This window comes from Hemicordylus capensis, chromosome 14 (assembly GCF_027244095.1).
Source record: "Hemicordylus capensis ecotype Gifberg chromosome 14, rHemCap1.1.pri, whole genome shotgun sequence".
NCBI classification, from domain to species: Eukaryota; Metazoa; Chordata; class Lepidosauria; order Squamata; family Cordylidae; genus Hemicordylus; species Hemicordylus capensis.
The window spans coordinates 17,146,926-17,154,985 of NC_069670.1; positions in this window are offsets into that span (position 1 = coordinate 17,146,926).

Genomic DNA, 8,060 nt, shown 5'->3' on the forward strand with positions numbered 1-8,060 from the left:
TCCTTTTTAACGTTTCTTGTGAGAGTCGAGGTTCTCAGGAGACCAAGTTCCTGTATTTGTACCACCTTCCCAGTGGGGACACAGGCCTGTGTGTGTGAGTAATTAGCAGCAGTGTTGAATTCAGTGGCTGACATCCAGACTCATGAGTAGCCACATCAAGTTAGATCTTGCTACAACTGACATGTTCATGTTAATTTAGTGGGATTACTGCTGAGTGTTCGTTGCTGTGTATAAATGACGCAAACTTGCACAATGATGTTCTACATAGTTTTATTCTAGAAAGAGAGAGAAATGAAAGCAGCTTTCAATGCAATGATCTCAGCTTTGTCTGATAAGATCTTAATATATTTATATATTTATTAAGGTATTAAGCAGAATTGGGAATGGAAGCAATTGGGTTTCCCTGGGCTGCTATGGTGCTCTCCTGAAGCCAATGACCTCTGCAGAAACCTGGTCAGTGTGTGATAAAGGGGGTGTCCCACTGATGGGCCTGTTAGCACTCCTGATGAGCCAGAGCTTCACAGTCCTGGAGTGGGAAAGTGGGCTTCCGAACATGGCGTTGTCATTATCAGGAGCAATGTTCTCTCTAACTTTTTTCATGTGTGTGGAATGAGTTTTTTTCTGGGCGGCAGTATCAAGGCAGTATGCGCTCATGTGCATTCAGAGTGCGGCCTTCCTGATTCAGCCTGAGCGGGATCGAAAATTAATTGAGCATTAAAAAACTGTGAGCATGTGCACGCCTTAGAGGGAACGCTAGTCAAGAGAATTGGTCACTTGCTTCATTGAGAAATCAAACACCCGCGTCTGCGGTGTCTTGGCCCTCCCTAAACCCAAAAGGCTGTGTTTCACCCCGGAGGCCTTGTGGGGCTCCCCAGCATGGCTTTCTCGTGATAGGTCCAGGCCCTCCTGGTCACATTTTCATCCAATCAACTCCCACCTGAGCTGATGCTCCTTCTGGCTTTGGTGCCCAGAACAGGAGTTGCCATTGGGGCATCAGCACAAGGGGAAAGGGCTTGTATTGACATCGGAGTTATTTCATATGAACAAAGGTCTTTGTCGAGGTCATCACTGCCCCAGGCAAGGCATTGCACCTCGGAAGGGTTAGTGTGGTTCACGCTGACCGGAGAGCAAGACCCACAGAGGAGAGATGCTTTGCTACAACTCTTGTTCCACCTTCTTTGTGTGCAGTGGTACCCAGCCAGGGAAGCTTGCTTTGTGGGAAAGAAACATTACAGCGTGGCCATTCCACTCCCCCTCTGTCTGCTTGCCCCGGACCCAGAGACGTGGCACCGCATGGAGGTGCGTTTCCCAGCTGGGAACCTCCATGTTTCAACTTGCGCTTATGCCCCAATTGCACATTTCCTGTTCTGGGCATCGAAGCCAGAAGGAGAAAGAAACATCTGAACGAGCTTGCTGGTCAATGACTGAATAAACTTTTCTATCTAGCATCTGAACAAGGGTGCCGAAACAGCCAATGAGTAAGCGGCATTTAAGAAGTCACGAGGGTGGGAGGCGGCCTGGGCCGTGGGGATGCCGAGTTCCCTTCGCCAAGACGCCCCCCCCTTCCTAAATAGTGCTTCCTTCAGCTTGTGGAAGATCCAGGGAGGCGCAGCCATCTTTCTGCAGGCCAGCCGGTGGCAGGAAATCACCTGGTGCTCTTCGCAGGTAAGCTGGATGGCCTTGTCCCATGGGCACACCTGGCAGGTGTGTCTGGGAACCACCAGAAAGTTTCACTTGGGTTCCAGTGCAACAGTGCTCAAAAGATCTCTTGAGGTCAGGGTGGCTTTCTAGAGCTGCTGGTAGCTGCAAGAGGCCATACTGGGTCAGAGTGCTATAAGACTTGAGGCTGAGAGAGACAGTCCTGGGTTTGTCCTCTGGAGGGAGGCTCCACCATTACCTTGCCTGCTTCCCAGAGCAGCCCCATCCCCTGAGGGGAATATCTCCACAGTCCGCACACGTCTCCCATTCCAATGCAAACCAGGGCATACCCTGCTTAGCAAAGGGAACAGTTCATAATTGCTACCCCAAGACCAGCTCTCCTCCCTTAAGACAGACACCCTGTGATTTTAAGTGCCAAACTTGAATTTTCTTTGCTACCAAAGCAAACTTTGCAACCTGCTTCTGGGCTAATTAAGAGCTGCCACCGCTTTTACTGCGGTGCTTTTTCAGCAGCTGTGTCACAATGCTGGCCCTTGTGGTCCGCTAAGACACCAAAATCTTTTTCACATACATGGTTGCCTAGCCTGGCCTCCCCCATTCTATCCATTTTCTTACCTAAATGCAGAAGACAAAAAAGGCCTTTTTGCAATGCTTCTCAACATACAGCATCCTACAGTTCTGGACTTAGCCTTAAGAACATAAGAACGGCCCTGCTGGATCAGGCCGGAGGCCCATCCAGTCCAGCCTTTCACACAGTGGCCCACCAGATGCCCCCGAGAAGCCCACAGGCAAGAGGTCTGTGCATGCCCCTCTCTCCTGCAGTTGCTCCCCTGCAACTGGGATTCAGAGACATCTTGCCTCTGAGGCTGGAGGTGGCCTATAGCCCTCCAACTAGTAGCCATTGATAGACCTGTTCCCCATGAAGTTATCCAAGCCACTTTTTAAGCCATCCACACTAGTGGCCATTGCCACAAGCCGTGGCAGAGAATTACATAGATTAATAATTCTGCACGGCGTGAAGAAGGACTTCCTTTTGTCAGTCCTAACATTCCCAGCCTTCTGTTTCATGGGATGATCCTTGGTTCTGGTGTGAGAGAGGGAGGAAAATTTGTTTGTCTACTCTCAAGTTAAAGTGTGCCATCCTGGCAACCACAGAGCCCTGTGGTTTTCTTTTCGTAGAATACATGAGGGGTTTACCATTTCCATCTCCTGCGCAGTATGAGATGATGCCTTTCAGCATCTTCCATATCGCTGCTGCCCAATATAGTACCAGCAGGGATTCAAACCGGCCACCTCATGCTTGCTAGGCAAGCCATCTACACCATGCAGAATTTTATACCCCTCTATCATGCCCCCCTGTAGTCGCCTCTTTTCCAAACTAAACAGCCCCCGATGCTGCAGCCTTGCCTCCTAAAGAAGGTGCTCCAGGCCCCTGGTCATCGGGGTTGCCCTCTTCTGCACCTTTCCCAGTTCGTCTAAGCCTTAGAAAGCTTAGCGAGTCTGTCTGTGTGGCTGTGCCAACCAGCCAAGCTGAGCACAGATTTAAACGCAGGCTTCTTCTCGCATCTTGATCCACTGCGCCATCTTTATCCCTGACGAGAGAAGCTAGCTGTTCTACCCACCCCCAGGCGCTCTGTGCACCACAGATGCCCTGCTAGCACCAGCAAAGACCTGGGGGGGATTGACTGGCCTCCGAGAGAACTGAGCTCCAGGAAGATCCAATAAGGAGAAGTCAAGAGGAGGCCAAATCCCCCTCCCTTCTGCAGGCTGCCAGGTGTCGCAATCCTGTTACTTCAAGCTCAGCCGCGGCTAAATTTGGACTGCCTCGCCCAGCAGGGAAGAAGCACAGCGCACCTGCCGAAAGGTGATGACCAGGTGCACAGGAGGACAGCCGGACTTCTCCGCCCCGCTGAGGTGTGTAGAGAGGAGGAGGCTGGCAGGAGAGCAGCTTCATGGGCAAAGCTGAGAAGCTGCCTCATCTCTGCACAACGGACCGGCTGTCCGCCCAGCTCCTAGCCCTGAGCAGCTCCAGGTGATATAGGCAGAGAATTGTCCCCCTCACCAGCTTGGCCCTCGCCTCCTCGGCTGTGGCCTTTCTAAAAGCGTGCCAATGTCGCCATCCCACAGGTATGCCATGCTTGTGGGCTGTCGCGGTGTAGAGGCAGGGAATGAAAGGCACACCGGTGAGCTGGCTGTAAAATCAACTCTGTGTAAAAATCAACTCTAGAGTCATTGTGCTACTGAGTCGAACCAATCCTGTTGCTTTCTGTTGGTCTCTTGTACCCTTGTTGCTACCAAGAGTGTAATTCAGCCGAGACAAATGTAAAGTCCTGCATTTAGGCAAGACAAATCAAACATCCAAATACAAGATGGGGGAGATCTAGCCTGGCAGCAATACACGTTGCAGTAACCAGTTGCAGGGGAGTAACAGCAGGAGAGAGGGAGGGCATGCCCTCAACTCCTGCCTGTAGGTTTCCAGCAGCATCCGGTGGGCCACTGGGTGAGACAGGATGCTGGACTAGATGGGCTTCCTTGGGCCTGATCCAGCAGGGCTGCTGTTATGTGAAAAGGCTCTAGGTGTCCTCGTTGAATATGAGCCAGCAGTGTGACGCAGCTGCTAACAAGGCAAATGCAGTCTTGGACTGCATGAACGGAGGGACAGTGTCCAGATCATGAGAAGTAATCGTTCCACTCTGTTCTGTGCCGGTCAGGGCTCACTTGGAATCCTGCATTCAGTTCTGGGTACAGCATTTTAAGGATATTAATCGGAGTAGGTTCAGAGATAGGCAGCCAGGCTGGGGCAGGGCCTGGAAAACAAGTCCTACAAGGATTAAAAGTTGCTGGGGTATGTTAAGCTTGGAGAGGAGAAGACTTAGGGGGAGATCTGATAGCTGTCCTCAAATATCTGAAGGGCGGTCTCATAAGAGGAGGAATGGGCTTGTTCTCTGTGGCTTCTGAAGGCAGGATAAAGCTGAAGGGTTTAAATTCCAAGAAAGCAATGTCAGGCCACACATTGGGACGCACATCCCAACCGTAAGGGTGGCTAGACAGTGGAACAGTCTGCCTCATGCAGTGCTGGGCAGTCATCCACCAAGGATGCTGTAGCAGTTTCCTGCATTGAGCTGAGGGTTTAAGATCTCCAAGGTCCCTTCCTACTGTAGTATTCAACTTCTGATGAAGCTGCAACGTCAACTCCAGCTCATTGTGGTGACACACCTCACACACATGCGCACACACACACACCCCGCCCAAAGCCAGGGGGTCCAGAAGAGGCAGTGTAGAACAGGGTCAGTAAAGGAGATGGCAATTCTGGGCACAGGGACAGAGGACATAAGAACAGCCCTGCTGGATCAGGCCCAAGAAGGCCCATCTAGTCCAGCATCTTGTTTCACACAGTGGCCCACCAGATGCCGCTGGAAGCCCACAGGCAGGAGTTGAGGGCATGACCTCTCTCCTGCTGTTGCTCCCCTGCAACTGGTACTCAGAGGCATCCTGCCTTTGAGTCTAGAGGTGACCTATAGCCCTCAGACTAGTAGCCGTTGATAGACCTCTCCTCCATGAAGTTATCCAAACCCCAATTAAAGCCATCCAGGTTGTTGGCTGTCACCATGTCTTGTGGCAGAGAATTCCACAAGTTGATTATGTGTTGTGTGAAAAGGTACCTCCGTTTGCTTGGTCCTAAATTCCCTGGCAATCTGTTTCATGGGATGACCCCCTAGTTCTAGTGTTATGTGAGAGGGAGAATTCCTCTCTATTCACTTTCCTGTGTGATTTTATAGACCTCTCATGTCTCCCCGCAGTTATCTTTGTTCTAAACTAAAAAGCCCCAGGTGTTGTAGCCTTGCCTCATAAGGAAGGTGCTCTAGGCCCCTGGTCATCTGGGTTGCCCTCTTCTGCACCTTTTCCAGTTTTACAATGCCCTTCTTGAGATAGAGACCATAAGAGGGGTGACGGTGTGACCTGACCAAAGCCTAGAAACCACAGGCGAAGTGGTCTAAAAATCCCCAGCATCTTCAGGGGGCTGGGAAGGATCTCTACCTGAAACCTTGGAGAGCTGCTGCCAGCCAGTGTAGAGACAATACTAAGCTAGATGGACCAAGGGTCTGACTCAGTAGGAGGCAGCTTCCTATGTTCCTAAGCCAAGGAGAGTAGTGGAAGTGACAGGACTACATCTCCCAGCATGCCTTAGAGAAAACACAGCACCGTGCAAATCCAATGAGTGAAAGGGTGTAAAGATGGGGCAGGCCAAGTCCTGGCTAGGTACCATAACCTTTCTCCTGAAGGTCACTGTATTTATAGGGATGCTGATGGCCTTGACGGGCAGGCACAGCGGAGAGACGTTCTCGTCTTGGCAGCCGATTTGGGGGCTGGAACGCTGTCTGTTCTCGGCTGAGCGAGAGAGCCAAGTCCCAGCCTCTGGCTAGTAGCTGTCTGCTTTCAATACTTCCCCATCTGTGAAATGGGCATACAGCACCTGGCACAGCAGGAGATCACATTAAACATGATTGTTCCTAAAATGTAAGTGCTCTAAGACTGAGGAACGTGTCTTTACTTACAAAGATTAGAATCGTTTGGACAATGGGTTCCCCCCCGTGACACACCCTGGATGAGAAAGCTAGACTTTGAAGAAGCAAGACAGAAAAAGCATTGACGCTTTTGAACTTGGGTGCTGGAGAAGACTTTTGAGGGGCAGCCAGGAAATCAAGCCAATGGATCATGGAACAAATCAATCCAGAATGTTCACTCGAGGCACAAATTAACAGGCTCAAACTATCCTGCTTTGGACACATTATGCGAAGACCCGGCTCCCTTGAGAAGTCCATCATGCTGGGGAAAGTTGGAGGAAAGGGAAGAAGAGGACGACCAGCAGCAAGGCGGATGGACTCGATGACGACAGCAATGAAGGCACCACTGAGAGACCATAAAGGCCAAGTGGAAGACAGATCATCCTGCAGAGAATCTATCTATGTGGTCGCTAAGAGTTGACACCAACTTGACGGCACTTAATCAATCAATGAAAAGACTTGAGATCCTGGCAGGGGGTGGAAAAGCGGGGTTGCACTGCAAGGAGCCAGCAGATACTTTCCCACTGGATGCCAGGGGTTGAACCCAGGACCTTCTGCATGCAAAGCAGGCGCTCTACTACTGAGCCACAGATGCTTCTGTTGAACATGGGCAGCTGCTGTCTGCTGAGTCAAACCCTTCGTCCATCTCGCTCAGGATTGTCTACACTGACTGGCAGCAGCTCTCCAAGGTTTCAGGCAAGGGTCTTCCCCAGCCCTTCTGGGAGATGCTGCCAGGGTTTGAACAGGCCATGTGGCTTGCACATTTGCCCTCACGGTGCAAGCACATTCAACCCGCCAGCCCTTGGTAACTTCTGAATATAAACGGGATTGATGGGGGCTCGGCCCTGGATGGCTTGTAGCAGTGTGAGGGACTGGAACATTGACTGGAGAGATTAGACCAGTAACAAGATTAGAGAGGGAAATTGAATGAAATTAGGTAGACTGGTGATAAGGATCAGGGGAGAGCATTAGGGAGAAGAGCTTTAGGAGCCTGGATAAAGGAGGATTAGAGGGAAAGCAATAGGAAACTGAACAGCAAGAGAGGTGGAAAACCAGTTCCAGAGCAGTGGGTTTGCTGGGTGCATCTGGGGCTTTCCTTAAGCCATAAAGTGTTGCTTTCCGTCACAACCGTGCGTGTAACTAAGCCAAGCTAACCCAAACCAGGGCTGTTAATCTGTGACAGCAACTTCCCTGCCATTGGTTGAACTGCTGTGATGTCACGGAGCACTCTAGCTGCTTGGGGAATGTTGCCAGCAACGGAGGGTTGACAAGCAGTGCAGCTCCTGTGGGGGCAGAGAAACACCTGGGTAATCTTGGAGCCTGGAAATAAAGGCCTTTGGAGCCCCACTCCTGCAAGTTAAGCATATCCCACACCCATGACACATGCAAGATTTTTGACATGTGGCTTCTTGAGGGCACAAACACCCACTGAACTCACAAGAGTGTAAGAATATAAAACAGGTACATTTAAAACAGGTACATTTATGTAAATTATCTTTCTTATTTCTATACTGCCTGATACGTACATCTCTAGGTGGTGTACAGAATTTAAAATATTTAAAAATTACAAATTAAAATGCATGACAATAAAAACAATAGAATAGCTATTAAAATAAGGTTTTAAGATGATTTAAATTTTTTCTAATTAAAAGCCTGCGAAAACAGGAGAGTCTTGAGGGGTCTTCCTGAAAACAAAGAGAAGGATTATGCTCTTATTTCAGTAGGGAGCAGATTCCCAATGTGCATTGGCGGAAACATTTCAACGTGTAAACTTAACTTATTCCCCTCCCACATATTTCTTTCCCCACTCCCTCCTCTGTCTCAGTCACACTTGGC